Below are 19,121 nucleotides of genomic sequence, written 5' to 3' on the forward strand. Positions count from 1 at the left end.
AGCTACTGACACAAGGGACTCTCCATAACCTGTTGTTCCCCTTCTCCTTTCCACAAAGTTAGGTTGTAAAAAATAGGCAACAAAGAGCAAAGCAAGAATTGCCTTTGAGGTTCCTCCTAACATATTACACGGTGTTCTGTCTCTGTGTCTCTTACGGGTGTATAAATAGGTAGAGGTCTGTCTGCATGAGGCGATGAGTAAAGTTTTAGCTCAGTAATCAGTCGTCTATGATCTGGGAGACTCCAGTTCAAGACCCGGTGTGTGGACCTCCTTCGTAAGGTTGTTTATTCATGAACACTTATTATAACACTTTAATTTTCTAAAATAAAAAGCTTAATAAAAACAAAAACAGGATTTTTAAGCCCCTTTCCATTTTTATTCAAATACAAATAATTTTGCTGCTTCAACAAATATAGATACAAATACTGTGCTCTCTGCATCGCTACTCATTAGTGACTAGGAGACCACTAGGAGACTCACATTCATTCATTACATTCAGATCAGCAATTACGGTAAACAGACTGTCTTCTTTGTAATGGCTTGGTTAGATGTGTGTGTTACTGAAAGAGTCTTTCTTAAACTTCCTCAATGTTATCTTCACTCTCCACAATCTCTACAGTTCTTGTGATCCCCATATCATATCTAGCCCTGATGTTTACTTACATTTTTGAGGAGATGCACATCAGCATCGGCATAACCTGGGAGACCACAGTAGCTGGTGTACCGCATGACCCCTTAATTCAGAAATCCAGCTTTGATCCACATGGAGTAACATGGTACAACGTGTGTGTGTGTGTGTGTGTGTGTGGTGTAACTGTTTGATGCATCATACATAATTTTTTCCCTGTGCATGGATGAAAAAAAAATGTGTCGATGGACCAGGGTTAAATCACAGTATGCAGACCAGAGACTCACAGTTGTCCCTTCACACTAAGGCTGCAACTAACGATTATTTACAATATTGATCAATCTGTTAATTATTTTCTCAATTAATCCATTAGTTTTGCTTTATAAAATGTCAGAAAATGATGAAAAATGTTAATAAGTTTATTGTACATAGCTTAAAAATAAATGAAACTAAACACAACCAAAACCAACATAGTTGAAACCAGAGGGGAGAGAGGGCAAATGACTGACTGCCTCCAGCTTATATGGAAGCTGGGCAGTCCAGGTGAGCTGAATCCTCCTGACGACCCAACTCCGCCCACCAGGCTCCTGCAGGTTGAGGACTCAGAGTCTGTTCAGAGAGGGTCGTCACAACTGTTTTCGGAAGCCCAAGATTCAACCTTAAATGACGACTGAAAGATACTCAGTTTATTATTATCACAGAGGACTCAATAAACCAGGAAATATTCACATTTAAGAAGATGGAACCAGAGATTTTTTTGTTTAAAAATTACTCAAAATGATTACTTGCTTATCAAAATTATTGGTGATTAATTTTTCTGTGAACCAATTAATCATTGCAGCTCTACTTCAGACACTAGTCAAACATACCTCAGTCTCCTGTAAGAAAGGGGTGTTATGTATGAGGTTGTGCACAAAATCTTCATTCCTTTTATCTGAAAGGGGGAGCTGAGTATAAATTTCTTCAACAGGATTAGGACCATTGGTCTGAAATAAGACAAAACTCTATAGAGAAGCACATGCATGAGGAATCAGCATGCATCCTTTTGGTGCATGTCCAGTGCTCTTTCATAGGCTGTTGAGAGTCCCATTTGAGCAAGAAGCATTTTTCCAGTCCTTTCACCTTTCTCTCTGCTCTTTTCTTAATAAATTATCTTATAGCTGCACGGTTTGACCTTAGTCAGACAAATTGGCCCACTGGAATGTTTTTGATTGTTTTGGATCCTTGTTATCTGCCCTGACCAGAATGTTTCTACTTTGTGTTTTGTGAAAAATCATCATCTATATGTATGTCAGGCATGAAAAGATACAAAAAACGAGCAAACTCAGAGAGTCTGGGCCTGCATATTTAAAAAAATAAATCTTGAGAAAACTTGAGGAATTTATTGGGAGGGAAAATGTCAGGAGGGTGAGTCTGTAAAAAGTGTTTTTAATCAATCACTACTGCAGTTGCTCACAATACTGAGGACATCAGTGGGATGTCTTTTTTTATTACGGATACAAAAAATACAACAGATACAGTACATGCCCAATACCTATTTATAATCCAACTAATTTTTCCCGGTAATGACCCATCACTACATTGAACCCGAACTGCCATCTACAGTGTCTAGAACCTGGAGATGTGTACACCCAAATACAAAATGCACATTTAAAAAAAAAAAAATCAACTCCCAGAACAAAGTTTGACCTGCCATACTTACCATATCTGTGCATGAGTGCAGGTTTACAAGGCAGTGAACAATTATAACGAACAACTCAGGATAGTTAAACTTCGTTGGATCTTCTAAATAACTGATTTAGAGAGTTGGGTTAAACATCATATAGCTACAATGAAGAATTTTATACAAGAATTCTTTACACACTCAAATTCAGTTATATCCTTCCCTTCCAGCGTATTTAAAAAATGCAACAGAGAACTGCAGGGCAACGACTGTAGGAAGTGTGGCCTCGTGGCTATGTCATGTGTGGCGCGCAGGGTCAGGGGACACAAACTGACAACCGCTCAGTGCAGTATGAATAGCGATGTAGAGCCGGTAGTCAGAGAGCTAACAGCTATGAGCAGCTGCTGTCAGACTCTCTCTGTCTGCGCTGGAAAGACAGGGAGTCCAGTGGAGCTTTGACAGTCACACGGCCCTTTGTAAAGGCTTCTGTGTGGGTACCTGTTTTGTAGATTGGCTAGCAGCTCAAGTATGTGTGTGTATCTGTGGGGAAGTTTCAGTACATAGCTGTAACCCTGCTGTTTATTGTGATTAATGGTACCGTTGTCGGCTGTGAATATCTCATTGAGCTCTGAATATAGATACAGTTATCGGTGGGCTCATGTGTTGTGTTTACTGCCAGAGAAAAGGAACAATGTCGTCTCTCTGCTGTCTCTTAACAGACTTGCTAGTGTTACAAGCGGCTTTGTATGAGAGGCACAAACTGAGGCTACGGTTATGGTTCTGTGGGCCAGTGTTCTGTTATCTACTCTTGATAAATGATAAAGCAGATATACGAAATATACCTCAGAGTCTTGCCTGTTGCGTCACAATTAAGGAGGGGCAGAGAATTGGACTGAACTGATTTTTCAAACCCAAGCCGACACAAATAAGCAAATTTTGAAAATCAAAAGCAGTTTTTACACACAATATGTGTATTGTTGGAAAAAAATCATCTGTATTAACAACATATGCCAACATAGGCCTATGTGGTTATGTGTTCAGCAGAAAAAAAAAAAGATTTAGTATGTAGTTATCCTTTAAAGCTACTTAAGTGGAAATGAAAACTAGATGTTGAGAGGTTAAAAAAATGTTGTTATTATTATTAATGGCAAAATAAAACCCAGATTGTAAAAGAACCCCCCCCTCCTTTCCAGCTAAAGCCATCCATCCATCATCCAATCCTGTCCCGTTTGTCTCAGTTTGCCTCAATCTGTCACACAGTGTTAGTTTAAGTGGTGATGCTTTTTATTCTAGATTGAACATGCATGCTTGGCACTGCAGCAGCTATCCTTAAAATGTAAGGCACATGTAAGAACAAGAGCCAGTAATTTCTCTGGCTTCACCGGTTGTATGCAAAATATTTTACCTGTATGAGTTTAAAAAAAACCCATCATCAATTCATTTCTCATTATCCACCACACAGTCTTGTTTTTCATTTGTTCAAGTTGGTAAAGACTGCAACAAAAACATCTTTATCATGCTGTAACTAATAGTGCCAAAACATACAATGGGCAAACAGAATATAATAGAATGAGACTTGTGTTTGTGTCTCATAGCCCAAAGGGATTTCAGCCTTAGCTCAGCGGCTCGGCACTGACCCACCGACACAGAGACGGAACTCATGATTCGTCACTACTGGTACGTTGTTAAGGTTGTGATGCGGCAGAACACCATTCAATTTGATCACTTTCACCGGGATGCTACCAACAACTTGTTTGACCCTTTGTACAAGTTCTCTCTGTGGAATGCAGTGATGGATTCTCTTCAGTCACCGCTTTTGATTAATCTTTCCATAGAGCATTGTTCCAAAGCTCCCGAGGATCATCATGTGCTTTTTGGCCAACATTAGACAAGCATTCATGTATTTTTATTAGGGAGCAGAGATTCCCGCCTTGCTACTCTGACATGAATTCCAATTTTCCCAAAGCTCCTCTGTGTTGGAGAATCATTAGGACTTAACTGTAGCTGTGGTACGAAGCCAAAAGGTCCCAGGATGATTTGACTTTGACTTGCTGCTCTTCTTTTTGAAATATGTATTTATGTCAAAGAGGAGGTCATAATGGTCTCCGTAATAGACATCAGGACTTGTGTTCTATTTTCTTACAAACTTATATAAAAATAAAATTTGTGACCACTCAAGTGTGAGCTACAGAATATTTAAATCATAGAATAAAACTCATTCAACACTCTTCATTATTTTTAAGTTGATTTGAGTTAGCAACTTGGCAAAAAGCTAGAGTTTGGACATAGGATACTGTATATTACATTCTAGATGTACGCATCTCCAAGTCAATATGCCAGATAATGTGCTTATCTACGGTATTTATTACATATTTTTTGTGCCACATCAGAGAAAGAACAGGTGTCTTTCATGTCATAATACTAAAAGAGGGAGGTAGCTTTTGTTTGCATTTTTTGTCAGCTAGCTTTCAATATTATCATGTTTCCCCTTTGAAATCCGTCAAAAGGGAGACTGAATAGGGAAGTGGCGCATTATTCAAGTCTAGATAATATGGCAACACCCATCCAACTCCTTTTGTCGACGCATTTGCAAATAAAGTCCCCCAAGGGAGACGTTTGGCTTTGGCAAAACTATTTCATCGCTCTTACAAGTTTGGAAAGTGTACAAGCAGACGTTCTCTCATCTGGGTTTTTTCAATGTTGTTCAAGACTTTTTAAGGATACAGAATAGGCAATGACTGTCCGCAAGTGTCAGGGCACAAATGTATTGCATTTCTTTGTGATGCCATATACGGGCAAATACAAGAAAAAGCCAGTACAAAGCATATTTCACAACAGTATGGAAGCTCCTGTGTTTTTCATTTATCCAACACTGATTAAAATAACAGCTCACCAGATGGTCTGATCAAAGCTACAGTAGCTCTTGTGTGGGGGCGAGGCGCTGACCAATGTTCCCTTCGGAGCGGAAATGCGGCTGCATAGAAACGGGATCCTCTCCAGAAATAAAAGGCTGAAGTTAAGTGATTCATCTTCAAGTAGAGCTGAACAGGCCTGAAAGCAGCATTCAGGAGCCACTGAGTCACACTGTGGAGGGGTGACCTTAGATCAGATGACGCGGGCTGGAGTCATCGCGCACCCTCACTCTGCACCGAGGTGACACAGAACAAGGCGAGTTCTCAAGGCCCCCTTGTCTGACCGATTCATCCACACACAACTCCCCCCTTCTCCCTTCAAATGCCTCCTCCCACACAGGTGATCCATCTCCCTCTATCAGTCTGTCTGTCTCTTCTGTATTTTGTTCAGTCTCCCACTCTTTCTGTCTAACCACTTCATTCACTCTGGTTACATTTACAAAGCACAGAAATTTCTGATCCTCATACTGTTTTAGGTTAAATTTTGTGTTTGGTGACATTTATGGTGACTACTTTTATTTCAATCAGGAGAGACCATTGAATGAGAAAAGATAATGTTTATTATACAGATAGAGAAGATAGGCTTTGAGAGTCTTTGGCGCTTGTACTCCACAAGGACATCAGCCCTGAGCAGCTGCGATATAGATCCCCCCATGGAGTCCAGACACTGGTGGTGGTTGTGTAGGTAGTGGTGGATGACTTGAGATGAGGCTGATAGCTGAAGAAGTGATGGTACCAGCAATCCTGTGAAGACCAGGTGGAGATGGGGAGGTGGAGGGGCACACATAATGGCAGCATGCCAGACTAAAGCAGAGAGAAAAAGACATTTAAAAAGACAGAGCAACCAGATGATAGGCTAACAATGAAAGTGTGTTGCCGTGCTATTGGGGTAGAAGTGATCAACTGGTGACAGCTGAAACTCAAACCACGCCCCCGCGCATTGACAGCTAGGAAATGATTGAGCATGCGTGAGAAATTAGAATGACAGAGATGTATGAGCGATAAAATGACGCCAGGCTAAGCTTTTGCACTTTACTTTTACTTTTAAATTGATTTATTTGTAAGAGGCCATAGACTGAAGTTGGGATATATGTATGGCTCAAAATAATATTTCATTTATTACAAGAAAGCGAGTGTAGTCAAAATCACACATAAAACTATCAAATTGATGTTCAAACTGCTTTACACTGTTATATGTTACATCAGACAAAACTCTTCCTTCTTATAAAAGAAAAAAATAAATATTAACAACTAATTTAGTTTTCTCAGTTTGCAAATACAACCTGCTTGGTGTCATACTTTTGAGGATTTTCAACTGTAACTCATGGTTTTCATCAGCGAATGGAAACTGGTTCAGGAGTCAACATCGGTCACATGATAACAGGTAGTTGTATATGAGGGGGGGGTTATCCCTGTCTCTGTTCAAAGATGGTCTTTAGGGACTCTCTTATGTGTTGGAACACCTTGAAATAATCCTCCAGGAACATACAGAATATCTGACTAACTTTCTAAGATGTGAGGGATCATAGACGATGAAGGACATCCTCCTCATCCATTGAACCAAGGGACAACTACAAAGGCTTGAGCTGAAGCCAATGCAGAAGTACCTTAAAGTGCAATGCCAGTGACGGGCGCTAGATGCTGGCTCTGAAAAATCACTGGCTTTAACTGATGCCTTTTCAAAAAGCATCAATTTCTCTCTAGAAATACTAAGTCAATCATTTTTTTTATAACAAGTCATTATGGTCTCAATCGTTAAATACGGACCCTCTAATAAGTGTGCTGGTGGTAATTTTGGAAATTATTGCTCTGCTAATATGATTTGAAGACTTACAGAAGCTTTGATGTCTGCTGCGTGGGTGTTGTTTGACAGCTGTGATTGATAGTTAAATTACCTGTTCCTCTCCCTGGCTCCGGGACTCAAGCTGAGTTGAAAAAGCTGGTGCCAACCATAATCAGCAACTCTTGGCTTCAAACTGGCTATTTTATTTATTAATTTATTTGTTTTAATATCATTTACATAGTAAAAATTAAGCAGCGTGGACACAACAACAAAAGAAAAGAAACAAATTGTGCAGGTGAGATTTAGAAAGCCCCTGGAGGCTTACGGTAGTAATCTCACCTCATTACACATTATAAGCAAATACAAAAGTCATGTGACCCACAAAACAAACAAGCAACCACATAATCAAAAGCAAACATAAAATAGGCAGCACAAACCAAGCAAAGATACGAAACAGATAAAATAATGTAATGTGGGTGTATGTGTTTTGGTGTAATGTGCAAGAGTGTGTTATGTGTACGTGAGTTTGTGCGCGTGCGTGCGAGTATGTGTGCTTACTGAAACACACGTGTTAAGTCAACTCCCTACGACAGAGAAAGAGAGAGAGAGAGAGAGAGAGAGGGGGGGAGAAAGGCCAATTATAATCAGATATGATCAGTTCAAATGGTAAAGTTTGGTTCATCAGACAGGTCCTAAGCTTATATTTGACATTCTTGAGGGAAGTAGACTGAAATGCAATTTGAATATAACTGTTCCACAGCTGAGCCCCCCCCTATATATAATAGAGAATTGACAGAGACCAGTATGGAATAATGGGAGGTGTAAACATTTGGCATGTCTCGTATAATAGTTGTGTTGCTACATCACCATTAGGCTGGAAAAATGGCTCCAATACAAACCAATGGGTGACATCACACTTTGCTACATCACGCACACTCTCTCTTGTATCCAACGGGGAATATGACAGTATAACTAGAACTTTGTAAGGAGGATATTTTTTTACCAGTTTTATCATGGAGTATAGTTTTAGGTTGTTTGCTATTGATAAAGGTGGGAGCGCTGTAATTCCTATATTTTTATGGATTAATACATTAAACCTTTGCACCTTTCAGAGAGTTTTCATGTCACATGGAGTCAGTACTTAGCAATTAATCTTTTAACACCTTAAGATCTCTGAGAGAGGAGTGGAGTTGTGTCTGGCATCACATACAACCACTGTGGAGAACACTACATCTGTGAAATGACAAATGACCCTGAACAAGAGAATGAACACTGAACACAGACAAATCAGCTGTCTGTGAACGCCAGACCAAAACAGGTCACAGCATCGACTGGGAAGGTTTTTAACGACCAGGAGTCAGCTGATGGCCGTAGAGAGATCAAGGAGGACTTTGAATAGAGACAAGGGTTATGATCTCCCACTGACATATGACCACCTTTTATCATGTGACAAAAGCTCCATACTTTGGTCATGTGATGACATCTGAACTAGTTTCTATTTATTGAAAGAGATGATGACTTGTGGCTGAAAGCTCTGAAAAAGCTCTTTTGTTCTTTCAGTTAATCATCTGCAGTCCTTTTACAGGTCACTAAACATAATTAGGACAAACTCTAAACATGCATGATTTGACTCACAATCCAAAGAAATCAAGTGCATTTTCATTATATTCCACCATGAGTTCCATTCACAACTACGCTGTGTTGTACCAGCAATATAATTGCAGCATTTAGTTTGTTTCAAGAAGACAAATTGTCTTCAGCAGCTTCTCAAATATGTGCTAAAGCTGAACCATCTACTGTAATAACTCTCTTGGTTTCAATTCCCCAGACTCAAACAGGTCGACCTCTGGGTTAATCCTGCTGCAGCAATGTGTCTGAGAGAAAACAATACAACAGTTTGAGAAAAATGTGCTGTTGTTAGCTCCTGGCTCATTAGCTGTGGGCCGGCGGCATCCATTTCCTGCTCTTGACATGCATAATCTCCAGAGAGATCCGGTGTCGTTCAAAACATGAATGGCTTTAACCCCTATCTACAGTAGAAACTAGTGTACACAGAGGGACTTACAAAGTGTAAATATGTTGAAATACAATGCCTAGTGTTTCTTGCTACAACATGCTTGTGATAAAACAAATCATATTTGGGTGGCTAATTTTAGCAAATATTGGTATTATCATGTTACTGACCTTACTGAGTCAGTTCAGGGACGTTATCACTCTTCTCTAGTCGTGCTACGGTTATATTACATTTTAGCATGTCAGGCATGCATGTGTATTGTTTCCTGTTTGTGCTCCAATTCCAATTGTTCACAGTCACGTCATCTAATGATGTCTTTAAAGCACCTGACCAAAGATTCTTGGGAAATGAAGGAAACAACATGTACTTAACATGTAACTTGTTTCACTTTGAAGGATATATCTGGTGATTTTCTATATTTATCTTATTATCAACAAATCTCATGTGCAGAGCCAAACCAATAATAGAACGATCCTACGTGCAAGTATTGTGTGTGTATCCAAAGCCTGATAAATTGTTTTCCGTTGTTTTCGAATAACAGTAAAACAACACATCAATGAGCCACACCATTGCACTGGGTGAATATGTTCCTTCGCCACTAAGAGTTTGGGTACGGTAGTTTGTTTAGGGCTCTAAAGCGATCACATTTTCAGTCTCTGAAGAGTAGTTCCGTGTAGGGCAGAAACCCGGTTAGAATACCTGCTCTATCACCAATAGACAATGGGTTGTTGTGGCAGGGAAATGTTTGACTATTTTCACAGTATGTTTGTTTGTGGAAACTCAGACTCTCCCAGTATTATGGGTTGTAAAATAATGTAAATTATTATATATATGTATAATAACAATACTGTATAGAAATAAATCTACTGCTCATTCAGAGACAATGCCACAGCTGGTGACCACCCTTTTTATAATTAATAATTCGGGAAAACTTAGGCGATGGATGATGATGTGATGTCATTTTTTAATGTTTGCAAATAAATATGAATCTATTCCTCCTCATTTCTCTGCCTTATGTTTTTTATCTGTCTTTTTAATTTTAGCTTTTCCATCTTTTATTTCTTATTCCTCTGTGGACCACATGTCTGTAATAAAGTGAACTGATTGATGTGAGTGTCAGGGATATCCTGCTGTCTGGTTTATTTATGCTAACAATTTTATTAAATCCCAGGATACCAAAGCTCAGGGTAAGCAGTCTTAAGTTGAGAGCAGAGAGGTGCTCCTACCCTGTGTGGAGGAAGAATCAAAGTGATAAAACTTGAAGAATTCAGACCGCACCAGCCATACTACATTGACTTTTTATTAGTAGCTTGCACAGGGGTTATAAATCATTAAAGTAATTACACTTTTTAGTCTGCAACCTACATGTCCTCTATTAGCAGAAAATAGCCTGTAGTGGCTGGGTTACGCAAGTGCTTTGTTTACCTAAACAGACACAAATAAAACCTTGTATGAGCAACATCTGGGTGTGAAAGCAAACATAGCTCTTCTCTGTTTCTCTCACTGTCCGTCCCTCTTGCTATCTCCCCTCCCCCTCCCTTCTTAACCTTCTATCTCTACCTGTCTCCTCCCCAGCTCCAGTGATTCTGAGGGGGGCCTTCTCGATTTCCCTCCTGCCCAGAAAAATCAATATTGGGAGGCGGCCTGAAAGACCTTTCACAGGAGTATTACAGCACAGCCCGGCGCTCCGATAAGCCTCCTGTTACGTTCTCCCGGGACGGGGCTGGCCAGGCCCGCGCTCCCCACCTGGGGGGGGAAGGCATTCTCCTCTGGCCGCAGGGAAGAACGCCATAAAGGGCAAGACGTAGATCACAAGTCTATTGGTGTGGGCTATTAGTAACCTTAGAGCCCCTGACCTGTGACTAGGGTCCTGTGCTGATTCCCACACACACACTCACAGACAGAGTGGGTGGGGACACGCACAAAAAAGACAGTTTATGACGATAAAGAGCTTTGTCATGCATTCACGGGAGAAAATAATGCGTTTTTTTTGTTGTTGTTGTTGTTAATGTATGCGCCAACTGAGGAGAGTGAGGAGCAGAGTATTCACAGCTTTGCCTTCATGACGCACTTTTACTGTCATTTCCTTTAATTACACTCTGTTACACACACACACCCACACTGGCTCATGCACACACAAACCTGGACGCACCCAAAAAAACAGACCCACATGCCATTCTTGCTCGAGTGATTCATGGGGATACAAATGTGAGAAAAATGTGCACAAACAGAGCAGTTCAATATTCAAATATGATGCATGCTGACACATGTTGCTGTGGTGGCTGAGAAGATCAAAAGGTTACAAAGTGTTACGATTGCACAGCAGCAGTCTCCCAGATTAATCACTCATCTGGCATTATTCTGAAATTAAAAAAAAACAAAAAACATTTACTCTACTGCTTTTGTTTTTTTAAATTTAAAAAATTAAAGTCCAAATGTGTTAAACCATCCTGTTTTAGACCAAATATGCTGAAAAAGTCCACTGAGATGGACTGTAGAGAAAGGCAACTGGTGATTGGCATGTCAGATACTGTGCCCAAAGTTTTGGGACACTGGTATCAATACCCAGTAATAAGAACTACACCAAACCTAGGTGTCTGCAGTGGACACATTGGTGCAATTACAATTCTATTGTTTTGTCTTACAGTATCAATAAGTAATCAAAAACATAACACTGACAGTAATTTCATTTTAGTGACATGTCTGAGCCTGTCAGGTTTGTTTAAAGGTTTGTTAAACAGACATTGACGTTGACACAAAAGACTGAAGTGTTTGAATGGCAGATCTCTGTTTGTACCTAAGAGACTTGGAGAAACTTGTTTTACACAGTTAGTAGATAGCTTTTGTGTTCTTAAGTGGATTTCAAAAAGTGATACTCAAGACAAAACCAATATTTAACACAGATAACCTATTGACTTGAAAGGTGGCTTTAAAGCTGTTAAAGGCTGGGAATCATCAACTCCAATCACCAATGACAGATTCATTCACCAAAGTAGGGCTATTTCATTGCTTCTGTGTCAATCCTTATAAACAACTTCCACATGACAGCGCTGCATTCTTGTCTATCCCTGTCATCTTTGGTTAAACAACTCTGTTCTAGCCAACTCATTGGCTAGCTGGATGCTGCACTTTAGAGGAGTTACAAAACATAAAATCTTTACTCAAAGTGCACCTAGAAGCATATTCTTGTTGTCCATTGACAAAATTAATTTTCATTTATTTGTGTAAGCTACCTCCACACTGAATTAGAGTATTTCTGCTGTACATGGATGGATGACTTTGGTGCCAGTCACTGTTACAGATACTGACCAGTAGGTCATACTAAAATTTGGTCTACTTGAATGAAAATACTGACCCGAGTCATTTTTTTTCATTAAATATGTCTGTGAACACATAAATATTTGAGCCATTGTCTTGGACGTTGTTTCACTGTGTTTACTATACATTGGCAGGGAAGACTTTCAAGCTGTTGCTACCACTCTGCAGTTGCACGCATTGTTATTTCTGGATAAGAACCATAGTCAAATCCCTCTCCAAAGTGACTCCACTTGAACTGCTGTTTGTCAGATAGAGTCGTTTGCTCTCAGTTATTTTTCCTAACTGTTATCCAAACCAGAACTGGTGGGGAAACATCGAAGCACATTTGTCTTCGCCTGAGACAAAGCACAACTGAAAATAAATTTTTCAAAAATAAAAAACAAACCCCTTTTTGAACACATATCCAAGTCACATTCATGGGTACATAAGGGACTGATCCATCAAGTGCACTCACACAAAGAGCCAGCACACTGTGGTCCAAGTTCAGCTGGCTTACAGTCACGAAAACAAAAAAAGGTCTGGTTGCTAAATGCTCTTCCTTCATCAGTTTGTGCAGCTGGGAGCCGTCTGTGGGGAAAGATGGGAAAGCGGAAGCTCCTGGCTGTGAGGTAGAAATCAGGGAGGTTATGAAAGTTGGTGTCAGGAGAGAGTCCTCTAGGCCATGTTTATAAAAGCGAGTGAAGTACTTCCATGGAGGCTGTCAGTGGACTTAGTTCATGTCCTGCTAAGAAGGGATGCCCTCAGTCAGCAATGAGCTATGGATATGATATGCCCCATCCAATCCCCAGATCCCTGGGGTCCAATCTACTGTGCTAGCAGCCCGTAACCTTTGTTTCTACAAACTCTGAGATTTATATAGTCCTTTAAAAAATTGTATCAAGGGAAGGATCTTGCTGGGTTTTTATTTTAAAATACTGCTTGGATTTGTGTTCATACAACTGCTCTGACACACATGTTGCCAAGGATACTGACTCATGATTTGATTGTTTTTTCCCCAAACATTTTCTCAGTCATTGAAATACCAACCGATTAAAATGTTTCCCACAAAGCTGCACTTAAGTAAAGAAGTACTTAAGTGCATTAACATTCTTCAAGTTCACAACCTCTCAATGGGAGTTTTTTTTTTTGTTGGAAAACAAGGTTGAAATATGTTTTTCCCAATACTACCATTAGAAATTTCCAAATTACTCTACCTTTCCAAATTTAAGTGTATATTGGGGTGATAATTGGGATAAATGGGTTGATAAGAAATTCACTATTATAATGTATACAGACCTATGGACAATCAAGAGAAAAAGTTATTTAGTTTGGAACATGTCTGACAGGGCTTTGGTTGGTTAATTGCCAAGGATGGACATGATGATTGATGGTATATCATCACACCAGTTGGTTCTTTATGGGAGATCTTTGTAAACTGAATCATACCATCAGCATAAGCCATGTTATTAATGTCCTCAAGCTTTTCTAAGAATAGGGTTAATATCATTTCGCCAACAGAGTAGCCTCACTAAACCAGACTATAACTAATGAGTTCACCCACAACTTACTCAGAAATGGATTTTGTTGATAGTTCAGCAGGATTTAAAAAGTTTTCAAAGCAACTGCTACATTTTTCCAGTAATAAAAGTAATTGAACAGTTTTTGTGGGTAAACTAGAACAGAATTAGCTTTCAGGGAGCAAAACCCTTCAGCACTTTTACTATTAGGGATGTGTAATTGATTCTTTCTTCATAGAGAATGAGAACAAGAGAATCAATTTATCAAAACTAATGAAAGCTCCTGTGTTTGTTCATGCCAACTGTGCTAAATGTTGCATACAAGTAATAACATACTCAAGGTCGTGCTAAACCATGAGATATGGGTGACAGTTTAAAGTGGCTGTAGACAGAAGGCCAAGTGCTCTGTAGCACTGTAGGTATTTACAGATAGCTAGGATCAGAGTTTATAACTAGAACTCAGGAATAACAGACCACAGAGCAAGGGGTAAGTTTGAACTGCCAGTTTATTTATATAGACAATTAGTACTAGACATACACATAAATTGGTACCAAATCAGACATTTTAGCTTAGGTTTCTTTAAATTGTTATTTAGTTCCTCGTTTCTCTTTGAATTGACTCAGGTTCTCATTTTGCCTTAGTTAGGCCTATTTAAGAGGTAATTCCATATTCTCGTTAGTTTACTTAACTAGTACATAAGTTTAGAATTTACAGTAACACAACCCATTTGCATGCATACCAATTCGGCACAAAATAAATGGAAAATAAAATATACTAGAATAAAAATAACTAGAATGTGCATTTTCTGAAGAAAATGCATGTGAGAGCTGTAAGCTGTTGGCTGGAGCTACTGCCGCTTCTCCCAGTAGCAATTTTCAATATCTTTTAGCGACACCTACAGGTGAAATTGTATCAGATGCTACAGACTTGTTCGGCATCCCCATGTGTACAACTTTCTGAATTTGATTACCATGGAATATTACATTAAAGAGATATGGACGTTAATAAGTAGTATGGTGGTGTTTTACTAATGGCCACGAGGTGGGGCTATTGGTGCCATGCTTCAATGTGCTGCCCACATTCTCGTGGAGAACTTGTGTATCTTTAGTTTTATAAAGACAACAGAATTACAGAAATATCATGTTTTAATGTTACTTTAGCACTCTCTGGAAGCTGAATCAAGACTAATAATGCCATGGTTTTTTGGGAGAAGTTGGGACGACAATAAACTTGACTTGAACTTGACTTGAATTTTAACTGGAAAGCAACTTTGTTCAAGAGCAATGTTATGAAGGGCACCCCAAGTTTCATTTTATTAAAGACAACAAAATGGCAGAAATATCATGTTACTCTAGCGCCCCCTGGAAACGGGAAAGTTTTGAAAATCTACCAATACTAATAATGCCTGCAGGTGGGATCAAATCTATACCCTCATGTTTATAAAACAGCCATGCTATGCACTGAGCTAACATGTCAAACAACGAACAACAAACAGTAACTGACATTCTTATAATAATAAGGGGAGTTGGAAATGCACAGCATGGTGGTACACAATAAACCTACTGCTGCCCTGATCCATTCATCACCCCATCGCACCCACATCCCACTGGTGCCCCCTTACATCCCACTAGTGCTCTCATTCAAACCAAGGGAACACTGCCGCATCCATTTTTAGCTATATATTTATATTTTTACTATATTTATTAATTCAACATACAACCCTTTGCACAGTGTACATTTGCACTTTTACATTTATCCATTATTAATAGGTGTTGTCCTATTGCTATGTGTCTTGTCTTTTGCTATGACTTGTTATATTGATGTGTCATGTTTGTTCTTAATCCAAATGTCTATTTGTAGGTCTTTTGAGAGAAATGAAATTTCATCCTGCTGTATACCTTTGCTGTGTAGAGTTGGGACAACAATAAACTTGAACTTCAAAGCAACTTTGTTCAAGAGCAATATTATGAGGAAATGTCATGTTTTAATGTTACTTTAATGCCCCATGGAAGCTGGAAAGTTTTGAAAATCTACCAAGACAACAATGCTCACAGGTGGGATTTAACCTATAACCTCATGCTTATTTGACAGCTATGCTATGTACTGAGCCAACATGTCACACAGCAAACAGCAAGAAAGATCAGATATTCATATTTAGACTTTTAATTGCATAGAAAATAAGGGTTGTAGTTCTGCCAGTCTCAATCAACAGATTGTCAGCAGCTGTGTACCTCTGCATTTTTTTCACCTTCAACTCTACTGAGTGCTGCCCTTAGATGGGTTTGAACTCACAACCTTTGGATCTAAAAGCACAGAAGTGGCTAGACAGAAGTGGCAAGATTTTAAGACACTTTTAAGACACGCGTGTGCACTGTGTTCTGGCTCCGACATGGCTGCCAGAGCCGGAAAGCGGCTCACAGGCGCCTGGTGGAATTTAGGGGTAAATTTGGCAAATTCCAAATTTAGGGGTAACTCCTAAATTCCACCGGGCGTGTGTACACTGTGTTCCGGCTCTAACACAACCTCCGGAGCTGATCGCGGCCATTCTAGTCAATGTATCTGATTCCACCGGGTGTGCTGTGGCGCGTTTCAGAAGCGTCCCAGAAGCGGCGAACACGCTCCGCTGCGCTAAAGATAGGTGTCTGTTTTTTAAGGAGGCCGCGTCAAGCAGCACAGAACAGATCGAGCTGGGCAGGAAGTCAGACACAGAAACAGCATTAAGCATCCAATCAATTTTCAAAATAAAACACCCCGTGCAGGCTCCTGGTTGTATATCAACAATAAACGCAATTAAAACAGACGAATAAAGAAACCATTTAACTATGTAGCATTCTTAACCATAGCAGAAGCACAAAAATCAAGGAAATGACCAAATCAACGAAAGCTGAACAAGTTAACAAAATTGGGCAGTTTAGTTGCCCTGCTACTGCAGTAATTACGTTAGTCTTAAGGCACTTTATCAGCTTTGACTAGGCCGCTGCAATTACTGTAGTAGGAGTGCAACTGACTTTAAATGGCGGATGGCTTCCCTGCAGTGAAGATGCTCCGCTTCTGACATGCTCCCGGTGGAATAGGGCACTGTGCAGAGGACGGAGCAAAACCGCGTTGGAGCCGGAACGCAGCGCACATGCCCCCGGTGGAATCCCAGGGTAAGACTTAAAAACAGAGAACGAGGGAGGGAGAGGGGGTCTTGTCAAAAGGACTGTGTTTTGCAGTCTCAATCAGCAGATTGGGAGCACCTGTGTGCATCTGCATTTTTTTCACCCTCAACTCTACTGAGTGCTGCCCTCAGCAATGTCCAAACTCACAACCTTTGGATCTAAAAGGGACACAGGGGTGGCAATATCTTAAAACCACTGGACTATTCAGATATAATGTTTTCTGCCGACAAAAGATTTTTTTAACATGCATATCAAGCTAAATTTTAAATATCAAAGAGTTGCATTGAATGATAAACATGATAAACACGTAAAGCAACTCAGGCAACTCAGGTAAAGCAATGTTATATGGAGGACTGCCCTGAGCTGGTATCAAACCCAGAACCTTCCTATCTAGCAGCGAAAACTGACCTTTACCAGGGCTTAACCGCAGAGCCAATGGGGTGATCAAAGAGCAGAAATTCAAATTTTCCAACGTGATTTCTTCATTCCCCAGCTTTGGGTGTGCAAACACCAAGTGATCCTCACAACCACAAATGGGCCAAATCCTTGTTCAAAAGTCAAAATGAACCGAATTCAGCAACATAGACAGAAGGTGAACACAAAAGCCTGCAAAAATGAAAAAACCCAACATATTTATATTCCTTTTCTCTTTTTTACTCTTATTTTCCTTCTCTCCTCACTCATTTGTGACTTCTCTGTCACTCATCTCTTAAGATCTGTTGTTCTCTCTATTTTTCTTCTCTCTCTTGCAAGCGGCGCAACAGTTACACTGCTGTTACTGCTACAATAACTATTGTTATTTATTTTCATTATATTTATTATTTGCTCAACCTTTTATTTATTTAAGGTTATGTTAACCTTGGTTATAACTCCCTGTGGGGTTATTGCTTTAATAAAATATGGTCATGAAGAAGCTAAAAAGTATGGTTACACTCTTCTGGGAAGAGCCTGAAGGAACGCTGAAGCCTTCAAGACACAAGATGTGATTCACCAGATTTAAGAGAGGACATTTTTTTCTTTATTATCTTATCAACCTGACACATAACACATTATTCTAAGCAGCTTTTTCCCCAAGTTATCCCTGGAGCTCAGTTCGGTTTATCAAATAAAATTTGACATCTTACGCACATTAATCTACCTAAAAAGCAGGCAAACGGACAAAAGACCTTAAAAAGCACATTGTTGAAGTGCACAAGCTTTTCTTGGACACATTTCATTGGAATCAAACCTGAAGCTTTGAACTCTCATGTGGTCTTTGAAAAGATTGTTCAAAACCCCCTAAATCTCTAAAATAGTGTCAGAAAGCCAGAAACTACCATTTCCATTCAATTGATTACCATCATGTGGTAAGCATAAAAAGAATTATGTAATTCTTAAAATTTAACAGTGCTTTTCCTGTCAAAATCAGACCACCACTAGTTGGATATGGACTTACTTTCAAATGGCTTAAAACATGCAGTTTGAAACTTGTAGATGTGTTTTCCTGAGGCATCAAGGTAGGCTAATTACTGTCACCCTGGATGTCTACAGCTAAGCTATTTCACCTAAGAAATTTTGACTTCCTGCTGAGACAGGTTCTTTTTGAAAAAAGACACAAAGACATGATTACAATGAATAAAATACAATAAACAAACCCATTATTAACAGTTGGATACGTGTACTTTATTCATATCTCATATATGTTTGTTTACATTTATACAAAAATACAGAATACAGTAGAGTTTTCACCCAGAATACCAACCGGGCAATAATTACATTTGCTTTTTGGCACCCAGACTTATTTCCTGCCTAGAGCCATTTGATTTACCCACTGAAGTGGGATGGATTGGATCACTTGAGCCCGAATGCACTGTTCAGGATGCAGCTCCGCTCACTCTCAGACCACACAACAACCCACATAGGAACAGTATTTAAGGGCAGTCATGCTCTCGACTAATGCATGAAATTACTCGGTTTCTGGCTTCCATGCATCAGACATACAGACTGTTTGGGCTCTCACATAGACAGGAAAATGGGAGACCATGTTTTTTTATTTTTTGTTCACAGCTTAGACCTGTTGCAGCTCATGATATTCATAGACTATGTATAAAAAGCAACTTTTGACATAGTATACCTTGTTTGTTAGTTTTGTTTATGGCTAGACTA

This window comes from Thunnus thynnus, chromosome 5 (assembly GCF_963924715.1).
Source record: "Thunnus thynnus chromosome 5, fThuThy2.1, whole genome shotgun sequence".
Taxonomy (NCBI): domain Eukaryota; kingdom Metazoa; phylum Chordata; class Actinopteri; order Scombriformes; family Scombridae; genus Thunnus; species Thunnus thynnus.